The sequence below is a fragment of the Penaeus monodon genome, chromosome 42, assembly GCF_015228065.2.
Source record: "Penaeus monodon isolate SGIC_2016 chromosome 42, NSTDA_Pmon_1, whole genome shotgun sequence".
Lineage (NCBI taxonomy): Eukaryota > Metazoa > Arthropoda > Malacostraca > Decapoda > Penaeidae > Penaeus > Penaeus monodon.
In genome coordinates this window covers 16,517,010-16,531,778 of record NC_051427.1, presented here as the reverse complement: position 1 = coordinate 16,531,778, position 14,769 = coordinate 16,517,010, and the positions used below count along the sequence as shown (strand labels likewise).

At 38.3% G+C, this 14,769-nt stretch overlaps 1 pseudogene; it reads left to right on the top strand.

The window, feature by feature from the left end:
- LOC119599178 overlaps positions 1–14,482 on the top strand; it is a 15,250-nt pseudogene extending 768 nt beyond the window's left edge.
- Positions 14,483–14,769: the final 287 nt, after the last annotated feature.

The window sequence follows — 14,769 nt, the reverse complement described above, 5'->3', positions numbered from 1 at the left end:
TTTTTTTGTTTTGTTGTATGTACTTTCCCATTTTGGGAAAGGGAAAAAACCCCCCAAAAAAAAAAAAAATTTTTTTTTACCACTCCCCCCTTTTTTGTTTTTGTTTTTTTTTTATGGGAAGGAAAAAAACCCAAAAAAGAAAAAACAAAATTTAAAATTTGAAAATGAGCGTGGGTTGGGGAAACCCCCTTTTGTTCCCCACCTAAGCTAAAAAAAGTTTTTCCCCCAAAAGGTAGAGTTTTTGTGTGTGTTTTTTTTGGTTATATATTAAAATTTTTTTAATATATTTAATAATATTATTATATTATTTATTAAAATTTGTTTTTAAAAGAAAATAAAATTTTAAAAATTATTTAAATAAATTTGTTGTTTTTTTTGTTTTAAAAATTTAAATATAATATTTTATATAAAATTTTATTTTATATATAAAATATTTTTTTTTTTGTTTTTTTTTGGGGTTTTATATTTTTTTATTTTATTAAATAAAAAAAAAAAAAAAACCAACAAAAGAAAAAAAAATTATATTTAATATATATATATATATATATAATTTTTTTTTTTTGTTGTTGTTGTTTTTATGTTTTGGGGGGAAATGTTTTTTATAATAATAAAAAAAAAAAAAAAAAAAAAAAAAATATTTATATAATATATTAATATATATATAATATATATATATATATTTTATATATATTATTATTTATATATTATATTTATTATATATATTATATTATATAATATTTTATAAATAATTTTTTATAATTATAATATATATAAACCCCATATTATAAATCTTTTTTTATTTTCCAAAAAAATTTCTTTAATAATATTTTATTCTTATATTTTTTTTTTTTTTTTTTTTTTTTTTATATATATATAATATATAATATATATATATTATAAAATATAATATATATATATATAAAATTTTTATATATATATAAACTACCCCATGACTCTGATACTCTTGTTTTATTTTTCCAAATAAATTTTCTCAAATAATTTTTCCCCTCCTTTTTTTTTTTCCCTTTTTCTCTGTAATTATTTTTTCTGTTTATTTTTTTCTCTCTTGTCTCTCTATTTATTTTCTTTCTCTGATGCAATCTTTGGAAAAAAAAAACATACAAACGAAATTTCCCTAAAACAAAAGAGTCGTTAGCTAACACTATGAAATCCTAAAAATACTAAGGCCTGGTATTTACATGAATGAGGTTTCAATCCCAATATGCTTAGGTTTTTTACGTCTATACGCTTTACTCCAAGTATCAACAATGAGAGAAAGGCCCGAGTTTTTTTAATTTTATATTCCCGTAGAGTTTGAGTGAAAAGAGACTTGCCTGGGAGGAAGGGGCGCAGGGGCGAAAAAAAGCCCAAGATCGTTCCCCGCCGGGGAACTGTTCCCCCGGGACCAAAACAGGAGAGCTGATGCCCCAGATTTATAAAACTTCATCCCCTGGTTTGTCTTTCGCCCCGAGTAAATCGTCAAGTAAGTTGAATTTTAGAGAATAGATTTGTTATATATCGTAGAAATTCAGGTTTAAGTGTTACAAGGTTGTTGTGATTTGTTTTTTTGTATGATTATAGTTTACCACAAGAGCAAAGTACAGCAGGGTAGGGTTACTTGACCGGCAGCCGGTAGGAGTGTTCTTTGACAGGAAAGTGTTCATTGCCGATCCTAATCAAAATCGGTCTATGTCACTTTTACTTTTTTCCATGTTGGGTTACCTTGTATTGCATAAAATATTATAGTTATATTTAAAAAATCCTAGCTATTCTCATTCAGAGTAGGTGAATGTTGACAAGTCTATCAGTGTGGCTTTTTAAAACAAAACCAGTGTCATATAATATAATTGGCTGGTGTGTTATCCATTTCCATCAAAGATATTGGTTAATCTTTAGGGTATGGATGCACTAAGGTCAGGCAAAATGAAGTTGTTATCTTGCAGAGGACAGAAAGTTATAGATATCGGTACAAGAAATAATTATAAGACAAGAGCATAATGCCACAAATAAAGGAAAGCATCACTCACAGCCTAAGTCCACTTGGTGTTCTTAGGTTTCAGCTCCTTATCTTGCCATACATACATAAGGCAATGAGATTCTCGAGGAATGTTGGGGCTCCATCAACCCTCCCCTCAGGTCAGTGCCCATAGGTCATGCCCAGTTATGGAAACTTATGATTGTTGAACTAACTTTGTGATAGGGAGTTGGGACTTAGTCTCTGGCAAGTGCATCTGGACTGTAAATTACCAAAAACATGCTTTGATCACTGATGGAAGACTTGCAGTCTTGACTCCTGTGCGTTAATGTTAGTGTTCAAGCAATCAGTGTTTTTTTCAGTTCAACAAACGAGCACAAACCTCTTACATTGATAATGAGCTTAGACTGGGTTCTTTATTTGATGATTAAAACACCAGGTAAGTCTTAGGCTCTTATCTTGTCAAAATATTTTTGGCATTGCAATTGCCAGTACACTTAATGCAGAGAGATGTACATTATAGTGCAACTGAGGTGAGACAAGTTGACAAGGGGGTGTGGTGGGCACAGCCCCCATAATACTCCCCTTTCACAGTGCCCAGGCACACACAGTCTCGGCAATTTAGATGTAATAAATTGAGAATGTGGAATTGGGGACTTTGTCTCCTGGTGAGTGCATGTACTGTAAAATTACTGGAATGAAGAAAATAGTTTGTGACTATGATATGCAAGCAAGATTGGTTTAAGGTCTGGGGCAAAACCCTGATAGGAAAATATGGCGATAGGACTGGAGTCTAGGGATGAAAATCTCGGTTAGAATGTTTTTGGTTCACAACTCCAATTTTTGTGATAAACCAGGATTGACTGGAGGCACAAAGGACTAGGATACTTTCATTTTAGCATTTGGGCCATGAAAATACACACCAAAGATCTTCATATTTAGTTGTGAATAATGAGACCAGGAATAATAATTGCAAGGTTGAATCCTGTGTTAGTTAAACCCCTCGAACTGGGCCCCGTATTTAGAAAAAGGAGAGAATGTAGGTAAAAAGGTAAAAGTAAGGGTAAAATATGAAGGAAATGAATAGTAGGATATATGTATCTTATTGGAATTGTTGCAATCCACTGATGGGACTCCCTCCCCCAACCCCATGGAGGATGACCTGCTGGTCAACATTTAGGGATACGCACTAACTTTAGAAAGATAAGTTTCATCCTGCTCACGCATGCACACTTATCATCACACTCACTCACCCACATCACTCACCCCACTCACTCACTCACTCACTTCACGGTCACTCACTCACTCCCTCACTCACTCACTCATCACTCCTCACTCACTCACCTCACTCACTCACCCACTCACTCACCCACTCCACTCACCCACCACTCACCCACTCACTCACCCACTCACCACCCACTCACTCACTCACTCACTCACTCACCACCCACCCACTCACTCACCCACTCACTCACTCACCCACTCACTCACTCACCCACTCACTCACTAACTCACTCACTCACTCACTCACTCACTCACTCACTCACTCACTCACTCACAATCACTCCAACACTCACCCACTCACACCACTCACTCACACCACTCACCACTCACTCACACCACTCACTTCACTCACTCACTCACTCCCCACTCACTCACCACTCACTCACCACTCACTCACACACACTCACTCACTCACTCACTCACTCACTCACTCATCCACTCACTCACCCACTCACACTCACTCACCCACTCACCACCACCACTCACCCACTCACAACACTCACTCACTCAACTCACTCACTCACTCACTCACTCACTCACTCACTCACTCACTCACCCCACCCACCCACCCACCCACCTACCCACCCACTTACCCACCCACCCACCCACCCTCCCCCCTCCCTCCCCCTCCCCCTCCCTCCCTCCCCCCTCCCTCCCTCCCTCCTCCCTCCCTCCCTCCCTCCCTCCCTCCCTCCACTCCCACCCACCCACCCTCCCACCCACCTACCCACCCAACTCACTCACCCACTTACTCACTCACCCACTTACTCACTCCACTCACCCACTCACTCACTCCACTCACTCAACATCACTCACTCACTCACTCACTCACTCACTCACTCACACAGACAACACACAACACACACACACACACAACCACACCACACACACACACACACAACACACAACACACACACACACAGGAAGATTGATGTACATATGTATGTATGTATAGTTATCATAACAATTTTTTCAAAATTTGATTTTTCTGCAGGTGGGTCAAGTGACCGTGGTCGAGATGGAGGTGCAGGCTCTTCAGGGTCACTGGCCAAAAAAATCTAAGCCGGATTTAGCGGCAGCGGGAGCCAGTGTTCGTTCAGGAATTCCAAAGCAAAGTACCGGTTGACATGGTCAACCTGCTCAGTGAAGAATGGGAAAATGTGGCAGCTGAGGTGAACTTTCATGGTTATTTGTTTGTAGTATTTTGTTTATAATGACAGCTAACCTGATGGCCCTATATAACAAAAAAAGCACACCATGTCCATTGGCTCAGTAAGTGCTTCGTTGTCAAGGTGTCAGTCAATTATTAGTCCTACCTATCTTAGCTATTTACCCTCTTCCTTGATTTTTTAATTTGATTTTCTTACGTTATTAGTATTTTAACCCTTTCCCGACGGTAGTATTCATAGTGGCCTGGGCCCCACTGCCGGGGGCATATATCGTCACCCTAGCATGCGCGACCGCTCATGCCAAATACCAGCATCCCTTGCCATTTCTTCGTAATACTACGAGCATATGTTGTATTTTCAGTTATATTATTTTCTAAAGTCTCTATTTGCCATATTTCCTGGTAAATCAAGACTGAAGGATATTTTTGTTGTTATATAGACTCCATAGTAAAATAAGCAGTGTGTGGCATCATGGAGTTGAAGTTGTAGTTTTTTTTTTTTTTTTTTTTTTTTTTTTATTTTTTTTTTTTTTTTAGTAAAATGAAAAAAACAACTTAATCACATTTTAGTGTGAAAAATATTTTGCCGTGATTGTAAAAAGAAAAAAAAAAAAAACTGGCATGTCCATAGACACCATGGCATGTAGTACATGACCCCTGGCAGTATGGTCCAGTCATGCCATGGCATGTACGTACATGCCACCCATCAGCAAAGGGATAATAACAGTTTAATATTCATAATGTCAATAATAATTATAATATCAATATTAATAGCATAAAAAAAAAATTCCCAAAAAATTCAAGAAATGGTGAAATAGATGGGTGACTCCTTGATCACTGAGTACATGTGGAGCCATTTCTGTACAACAAAATGCACAAAAAAATACAGTATTGGGTTGGGTTAAGAAGGATCCTGATTGGTTTACTAATTTTTATATTTGTTGTTTATGCAACTTTATAAAGAATTGGAGTTAATGAATTTGTTGAATTTTTCCAGGTTGACCCCAATGACTTGATACCCTTTATTGAAGCTGGGGAAGAATATGGTGACAACTCAGAGCCGTACTTGTGTGGTGCAGTCAAGACTCTAAGAGCACAGAGGACTAAGCCTGACAATTTATTGTGCTTTTCTCTCATGTACTTGGCCAAAGTAAAGGGCCCCAACATTTCTCTTCAGTCGTTCAGAAAATGGGCACTGAAGCTTTTAGTTCCCTCCTGAAGAGAGATCATTCAATGACCTACAAGGGCAAAGGGAATGCAGCTGTCTCTGTCCCTAGCTGCTTAATATCTTGCTGGCTGCATACCAAGATGAAAAGTTCCTGGCCTGACATATTGTGCGTGTGTACATGAGGACTCCTTGGGAGAACGCATATGGGTTGGGTCATGAAAAGACGTAAGGGGTTTGTGGTACAAAAGCGACAGCTTTCAGAACAAAAGATGCCTCCCAAAAAAAATCTCCTGTACCCTGACCTCGGCATGGGCAGCAGGCAGGACTGTCCTTTCCCCTGTATCAGGGGGATCTGGAGGTGCTGAACTCAGGTGATGGAGACTCAGGAACTTTCTCTGGAATGTAAGGAAAGTCTAGATGTTAATGTCCTAATCGCTATGCAGGCATAATGTCAGAAGTAGGAAATGGTTATGGAGGCTGTGCAGCATCAGTTAGGTGTGCGGCATCAAAATCCGGGTGCTGTCGCACGAAATCTATCAGGTTTTATATCTGTGTGTGGTATTTTAGAGGTTAGAAGGCAAGTTGCACAGAGGCTGGGAAATGTGGTTACAAAGCCTAAAATTACAGAGACCAGCTACAGAACTCCTAATGTCCCTGTGTTTAAAAAAATGTAAAACACACATTCCCCGTGGATATAGAGTGTATAAAGCCAACATTTAAAAAGGATCAGGTTGAAGCACAAGCCCCTCATAAACCAATACATGTCTTGCCTACGAGAGCTTCTTGCAGCTCAATCCGATAACATTCCTTCAGTGATGAAACAAAACATTATACAATGAGCTGTCACAGGCAAGAAATCCAAGCAATAGTCCATACTTCTGTTATCTTCCAGTTTGCTCCTGAACCCTGCAGCAATCATTTTAGCAGAAGAGTTCCAAGAACTCTTATGTAACAGGGAAGATTTTTTGCGTGCTTTGAGAGCATTGCTACGAGAGATAGTTCAGGTGCTCTGAGACATGACATGCAATTTTCAGAAGTTCTGTCAGGGACTCATGAAAGAACGCAAGGATCCAAACATTTCGTGACACTTTTTGAGTTCAAAGAAAGGATGTTTCATAGTACAACAGATCTGATTGTTCTCACCATCTTTGTGGCCATTTCTCCTCAAGTTCGAGAGAGTGCCACACAAATGTACCGTGGTGAGCACAGAGATCCTGAAATTGTGAGACGATACCAGGAAATGGTGGCCTCCATCCAGCGTGATGCCATTCACTGGATGTATCGGGTTGTTCCAAAGTGTTACAACCCAAGCAAAGAAGAGTATACAAGGTGCTTGCACAAATTGCTGATGTTTGAACAGGCAGAAGTTTATTTCATAAAAGACAACTGGCCTACTGAAAATGACCGTCCACTGTATTTTCGCTTAACTTCAGATATTCCAGTGAAACAAGAAACTTTGACAAGGTTGCTGATGATTGCAGTCATGAAAGATCAGTGGATCAAATCACAGGATCTGATAGAATTAGTTGACAAGTTAATCAAAAGAGCTGCATCCCTCTCCAGTGATGATATGGAAGTTTTGAGAATTGATGATACAAAGGTGATAGAGCTAATCTTCAATCTTTGCCCTTACATTCCTCCAGAGAATTCTCCACTACCCCAGGGCTATAGACCTCCAAAAACAGCAATTGCAAATTTGTACTGGAAATCATGGATGATGCTCTTACTTATAACTGCACACAATCCCACTGTGTTTGGGCTTCTTGCTTGGGAATCATACCCAACACTGCGTACACTGATGGAAATGTGCATAACAAAACTCTTTCGTTTTTTCCTCCTCACAACACTAGCAGCAGGGGAGAAAGGAGAAGAAATGACCAATCAAGAATTACATCTGTGTGCCCTTGAAAGACAACAAATCCTTGACTTTGAGTCTCACTTGGCACAGAAAACCATCACAGAACAAAACAGTTTGCTTTTGAGTCAACTAATAACCATGGATCCTACAGGACTGCAAGAAAACCCCCTCCTATTGTCTTGGATCAAACTGAAGGCACTTAAACGCTTCACATAAGATTGGACACCTCTTGTGCCGAAGTCGCAATCCAGACTTTTTGGTTGATATAATTCAGCGTCAGGGTGCCTCTCAAAGCATGCCATGGTTGGCAGAGTTGTCCAGAGTAGTGAGGGAGCTTTCTCTGTACTTCCTTGTCCAGTGTCTGTGTGAGTTCCTCCTCAGTGAAACTGGAACAGGGAGTGGAGGGGGAGATGGAGCTGCAAGACATCACCAGTTGTTACAACATTTGCGGTCACTGTTACGGGCTCCTCGCCAGGAAGATGGAGTGAGTGTTGAGATTCTAGACTACTTTCTACGACGCCTTAGTTCCCAGCAGGCCAAGCTCGCATGCAGGCAGTACGAGGGGCTCCAGTTGGTTGTGGCTCCACTGGGAGACCCAATGGAGGTAGATGGGGAGTCTCATACTCCACATGCTTGGCTTCTCCAACACTTGCCAAATCTTCCTGGGTTTGACCTGGTTCAAGGTGTGGCAAGTCAAGCTCTCCGTGCAGCTTGTCAGATTGAAACAGACCCACATGCAGTGAAGTGCATATATACGGTTCTTGGCAGTGGCACACAAGAGACGATCCTCTCCAAGACCAGGCAGAGTTGGTGCAGGATATGGCACAGTTAATTGTTGAGCGTTGTACAATGATTTCAGCCATTTTGCCAGTGCCTGAGAGACCCAACCAACCCTTCCAGCATGCTCACAATACTCTCAAAGCCCTTCTAATTATATTTATCAACTATATGAGAGGTGTGCGACTACCTCCAAGAGAGTCTTTCACATGGTCAGAAAGTCAGGATCAGGTGCGCGTTCAGTGGGCATCTGGGGAACAAGCTGTTATGCACATACTTGTCGTTCATGCCATGGTCATCCTTCTCACTCATGGACCTGACAACAGTCCTGAACTTTTCCATGAGTTGCTGACAACATGGTTCCCAGAGCAAGAGGAAATGCCTCAAGCTGTCCTGGTAGACACATCAGAAGAGGCCTCTATTATTACCAGGACTGGCTGAAGCTGAAAATGATTAGGTCAACTGTTCCACACCTTGTTGATGCAGCTCTAAAGGTAATCTGATTGTTATAATGAATGCCAGTAATTAGTTCAATGTGTAAAAATCAAATAATTGTATTTTATCATAGAAATAGGGAGAGTTAGAGATGCTTTAAAACTGGCACATTGAGAGATGTCAGAAAAGAAAAAAAGAGAATTAATGTTTTTTTTTTTTTTCAGGGCACATTGAGAGATGTCAGAAAAGAAAAAAAGAGAATTAATGTTTTTTTTTCTTTCAGGACTTGGAACCATCACAATTAGTGCTATTTATTCAGTCATTTGGAATACCTGTTGCCAGCATGACCAAATTACTTTGTGCCTTGGATGTTGCTGTGAACACCAATGAGGAAGCTGTGGCAGCTGCTGTCTTGGATAAAAGCCATAAAACATATATGGCACAAACTTGTTTGAGGCAAAGATTTATGGTTTTAAGAAAATTCTCTTTCCAAACATGATTTAAGACTTTAAGGGTGTTTTAGACAAAATGTATTACCATGTACTTTAGCTTTCTTATTAACCCATTCAATCCAGTTGCTTCACAGCAGTTCACATGGCCCAAAATACAGGCATTAGGCTTACATGTACGGCTATCAGACAGGGTGCACGGCTTGTAGGCTGGGTGCACATGAACACTTGTGTGTGGTAACATGACTCCACCCCCCCCCCCTTTGCAATGTTATTTTCCCTTTTTATGGACAAGTGTTTAAATTTTTTTTCCACATTTTCCAAACTCCACATTTGTCATTGATTGCTTTATCCAGGTGGTAATAGACTGTTTTCTTTGAACAGTCTCCATATCGCTTCTCTAGGTATTCCATAATCTCTGTCAAGAATAATAACACTAAGTAACACTTTTTTTTTTCATACTATATAATTTTTTTGTAATACAACCTATGCCGGCAATGAAGGCAGCAAGGAATAGAATGCTGAGCATGGAAATAGTGTGTCCCTCCCAGTCTCTTCTTGTCATGGCTCAGGACACTACATTCCACATGTGTTTGTCAATGGAAATAATGCAGAACCCCCATTCTAAATGCCAGATGAGTGTAATCACCTCCAAGGTTTTATTCACTTGTGGCGAGTCTTTCCCATCACTCTGGCCTTCAGTTGAATAATCACAACTGCAAGCTTGCATCACCGTGGCCCACAGCCAAATTCTCCGTTCACATCACCCACACCTAGTATTATGAAATTTCCTGCTGCTCATTTGATGTGATCATGAAGGTTTTGCATGAACTTATCTTAACCCAAGGTCGCTGGGAAAATGCCGTGCTCATTTTTTTTGTTAAATGTCTCTGCACATAGATAGCTCTGCAGGTGCTTAGTCACAAAGGAGTCAATTAGTAGATCTTGTGACCTTACCTGATTTCACCTTTCCTTGAATTGGCAGTTTGAAACTTTTTTTTTTTTACTAATGCTATGAATATCGATAGTGTTATATTTATTATAAATATTATAATTACTATAATGTTATAGACATTAGCAATATAAGACAGCATAAAATATTTTTAAAAATCAAGGAAAAGAGTAAACAGGCATGACAGGTAATACTTGTAATTGGCTCATTGGTGACACAGTACAAGTGTAGCCATCTATGTGTAAAATCAATTAATAAAGTAAACTCACAGTGGCATTGGGTTAACCTAAGAATGAATGCCCTGACAAGGGCATATTTTATGAGCTTTTATGGCTTTGAAAGGATTATTTTTTTCAAGCTACAGTCTTCCAAAGTCAGCCTAAAGTTTGTTTCAGTTCTTCCATTGAAAAGTAGTAATTGGCTTGTTCAGTATCAAAGACAGATGAGGAAAAACATTGTCCCTCACATTTCTAATTTGTATCTTGTGTGATAATTGTGATATTAACTTACATGGCTAGTATGCTCCAATTATTTCCAGTTCCATTTACTAAAACATTACATAGATATTTCTATATGAAAAATGTTGAATATTTCTTTTGAACTTGGTATTGTTGCACTGCAGGAAAGATTAGCCTCTAATCCAGTTTTATCCATGTTTAGGTTCAACACCAGAGGGGAGCCAGAGGGGGCCATGCATTTGCTGCTACTCTTGGTGAACGCGATGACATGGATGTTGTTGGTGAAAGACCACCACCTATACGACCTCTGGTGACTGCTCTCAATGTAAGAGACTTTTAACAATTACAGAAGAAAATGTGTATGATTTATACAGTTTGCATTGTCAAATTTCAGATTTCTTTGTTTGGTTGTTGAGAAAGAAATAATTATTGTTGTCATTGTTAGTTTTAAAGTATTGTTATCAGTGTTATTATTATCATCATCATCAGTTTTGTGGTTATTGTTATTCTTCCTAATCATCATTATTATTATTATTACTACTACTAACTACTACTATATATTTATATTATTATTATTTTTTATTATTATTGATTATTATTAACTGATATTGTTAATTATTGTTATTGATTTTTGTTATTATTATTATTAAAAGATACTAGTCTTATTATTAATTGTTATATCATCATCATACCATCATCACATCCCAAACCTTTTCCCCAAATTCATCATCACCATCATCCTCATCATCATCATTTGTTATGTTATTTTTATTGTTATTATTTTATTGTTATTTATTGTTATTGTAGATGATTTTTATTGTTATTATGATTAATGTATTATTTTATTATTATTATTTTATTATTTTTTGTTTTATTATTTTATTTTTATTTTTTATTTATTTATTTATTAATTATTAATTATTTTTTATTATTATTATTTTATTTTGATTTTAAAATATTATTATTATTATTATTTATTATTATTATTATTATTATTTTATTATTATTTTATTTTTTATTTATTATTATTATTATTATTATTTATTATTATTATTATTATTATTAATTATTATTATTATTGCTATTATTATAATGCCCATATTAATGCTCAGGATTTTATTCAGAATATTCAAAAGGAATTATTATAAACTTGGTATGAATTGGGTGTTTTTATTAACACATACATACATTATCAAGTGATTTTATTAGACTCCTCTCAGATGGATTGCTTGACAATATAAAATATAAAAGTATTCTTCACTCACTAAGGATTTGATAACAGATGAACCAAGGCATGTGATCGTAGATTTTAAATACCTATAAAATTTACATTTAAGCTCTCACTATTTATAAAAATTTAATGTATTCCAGGTCTCACAGTTTTATTGCATACAGAATTTAAACAAGGGAAAGAGGTGCAAGTCATTTGTGCTACAGTGTTTCACCAACGACCTTCTTCACAGAGAACAAAAAAAAACAGGTATGTCGCTGTCTTTTCATGTAGTTATTTCAACTAAAAGTAGCAAAAGGATTAAAAAATATATATTTCACATTTTATAGCTTAATGTTGTGAAAAGGATGGCTTTCATAATGAAATTACTTGCATAGGTTCAAGATACAATGAGGGTACTACAGAGACACTTCAGCCGTGAGATAAGCAGGCAAGATCCTGAAGGACCATATATCAACGAGTTCCTGAATAGTCTTACAGCTATTGTGCAGTCTCCGGTAAGATAACTTTCACGCTTTCCCATTTTATCTTAATAATATGCATATGAACATATGAGGAGATACATATATGTATGCACAAACAAAATTATATACATTTGTATTTCTTTGAGCTAAAATCAGTTTCAGCAGACTTTTCTTTCTTCCAGAAGGCATGCACCTAGTTTTGTTGCTGGATTACATGATCACTACATCCATTCAGCGTCCTTATTCCGTATGTTGCGCAATCTGCACAACAAGAAAGGTTGCGAGAAACTGTATGCTCTCACATGCCAGTTAGTTGCCTTTATCCTTCAGATGGCTCCGGAAAGAAAGTCTCCTTAACCAATGTTCTTACACCTTTAACACTGAAGAATTCCCAGGCAAGAAGATTAAGAAAAAGGAGCCAGAAGTTGAAGTTGATGTATCTTCTACTCAAGCAGTTCTGATGCACCTAGCTAGCATAGAACCAAGCCAATTGGAAAGAAATATGCCGTGTTGTTGGTTGTGCCATGAAAGGAGGGAAAATGGCACCTGTAGTGGGAGCCATGTCACAGCTTTTATTGTCAGGAATGACAGTAAAGCAAGGCAAGGAGGTTCAAGGAGGGCCAAGTGCACCTACGCTTTACTTCTAGATGGCTACAAGTTCTTGACCCAGAGCTTGAAAAGGGGTCTGAATCAACTCCAACAAATTCTCCTCTTCAAAAAGCGTCCTGGTAATGATCACAAAGAAGGAGGATACAGCCAAGCTTATCTTCTGGCTGCATTTACGCACCAAGCAAGATGGTGACACTCTGGACACTGTGTTCGTGCTCTTTTGCGTGTGCACAATCCTGTTCTAGATGCTGCTGCTGTGTTAAGCTTTGTTTGGGCTGTACTGCATGTACCCAAGCTGTGGCAAGGTAGGGAACGCAGAACACCACGACATGCCCCTCAAGAAACACTTTTATCATTCAGTACATCAGAAGTGGTACACATAGCTCAGTATATGATCACAGAATGTCAGAGTTCTTTGGATGGAGGACGTGGCACATTACCTCTTGAGACACATCTGCCTTTACTTCTACATAGTATTGATATTCAGTGTCTGCCATTCAGCCTTGGCTGAACACTTGGCTGAGATATCTCTGGATGAATATCTCAGGGTATGGTTCCATTTCGCAGGAGCGGGACATTATTATACACCTAATCTCGATTGCCAAAGATTATTTCTTAATTTTCAGCAGAACAATGACAAAATTGTATCTGCTGGGGCATCTGGTGAAACTCAAAAGTGGAGCAGTGGGCTCTGCTACATTTCTTACTATTAGCTGCCCAATCCAGAAAGGGGATTTTCGCAGGCGTATGTCTGATCTTGAAGCAGTGTACGCAAACAAGCAGCAGCACATCCTTAATTGTTCTTCGCATTTTCTCTATTAGCTGCTTCCTCAAAGGGACAATCATCTCCAGCTAACAGCATTAGAGCAAGCAACTATCTTGAACTATTCCCATGTCTTGGGTTTTTTTTAGAACTTTACAACTCTTCTGTTTGCTCCACACATATGATGCTTCATTCCCACACTGGAACAGTTTCCCATGGCCTTATTTAAAGCTCAGTAAAAATGCATGAGCTAGAACACCGCAGTTCGGTTTTTCACACCTCTTAAGGAATGGGGGGTGTCAGGGAGGACCTGCAGGACCTACTTGGTACCATTCAATCTTCTGCAACCCCCAAAAATGCATACCCAGACATTGCGCTGTTCGATCATTAGCTGCATAGCTGCAGCACGTGGCATGGATCAGCCAAAGAGTCTTCCATGACCGCAGTCGTGTTGAATTTTGGTCAGACGTAGGAGGGTCCAGGTTTTTCCCCCACCTTGGCATGGTCATTGGAGATTTTAACAATTCAAAAGAGTCTTCACTTTCTGAGGAACAACTTGAAATTCTGAGAAGTCAGTGAAATCTCCTATCGTTGGGTCAATGCTCTCCCCTCATTCCGCATACATTTTGTGAGGCATGTAAGCACACAAAAGAGGTCAGCTATTTTGCTGGATTTACTTTCTCGATTATTACACAGCGACCTGCTTTGGGGCGAGTTGGGCAGCGTTTTGTGCTCTAAGGGTGAAGCTCTGCAAGGGGGTGGAAAACTGCCTAGAACATTTTGCCAGAAGTAATCCTCCTCCTCCATAATCAAGCACCAGATCTCCTAAGTGCAAGCAGTTCATATCTAACCATTTACAGCATCATCTTAATTATCACAGCTTCCACTTAGTGAGGCTCTGAATTGCTGCATCTTCACACAGGGCCCTAATGGGTGCAGCCTTTTACCTGTTGTTTTCATATAATAAAGATTTTCAGTTTTTGTGTTTTTTTTTTTTAATCTTTCCAAAAGGGTTTTTAGATTATTTTATGTTCATTAGATTAGAATTTTAGATTTTTAACCCCCCAATCCCTTGCCTATTGTTGTCATGGGGGGGCTTGGGGAGGCGGAGACTGGGCCCCAAATGAGGGGGAAAACTCCCCAACCTTGGACTCACCCCTCGCTCAACTAATTTTGCA